The following is a 495-nucleotide window of genomic DNA, read 5'->3' on the forward strand; positions in this document are numbered from 1 at the left end:
TTCCCTTCTTAAAAAAAAGATACCTCAACTTTTTCCTGTTAAAGTATCCTCTTATCATCTAAATATGAAGGGAAGCGTAAAGACAATAAACGGGGAGGAGATAGCTGTCGAGATCCGTCAAGGTTTTGCCACCCACTTCACGGCCGGGTCGCGTTACGGGCGTGTGTGTCAGCGGGTGTTCTGAGGCAGCAAATTTCGGCCATCAGCGCCCATCGCTCTCGTCGGGGCGGCCATGTTTTTTTTTCTTCCCATGATGCACTGCGGCTAATGAACGCTTAGTCCATCGGGGAGAAATAGGAGCCGGTGGTTACAGGAAAATACAAAAGAATCGGGGGGGGGGAAATGAACAATGCTGTTTAGTGGATTTTGAATATTAACTTTGTTTCAAAGAAGAAGAAAAAAATAAAAAAGGTAAATACATGCAATTCTATTTAGTAGTATCTACTTCATCCTCAAAAGTAATGAAAGAAGCCATCAGCAGTCAAAAGAGCACGA

Source organism: Penaeus monodon, chromosome 19, assembly GCF_015228065.2.
Source record: "Penaeus monodon isolate SGIC_2016 chromosome 19, NSTDA_Pmon_1, whole genome shotgun sequence".
NCBI lineage: Eukaryota > Metazoa > Arthropoda > Malacostraca > Decapoda > Penaeidae > Penaeus > Penaeus monodon.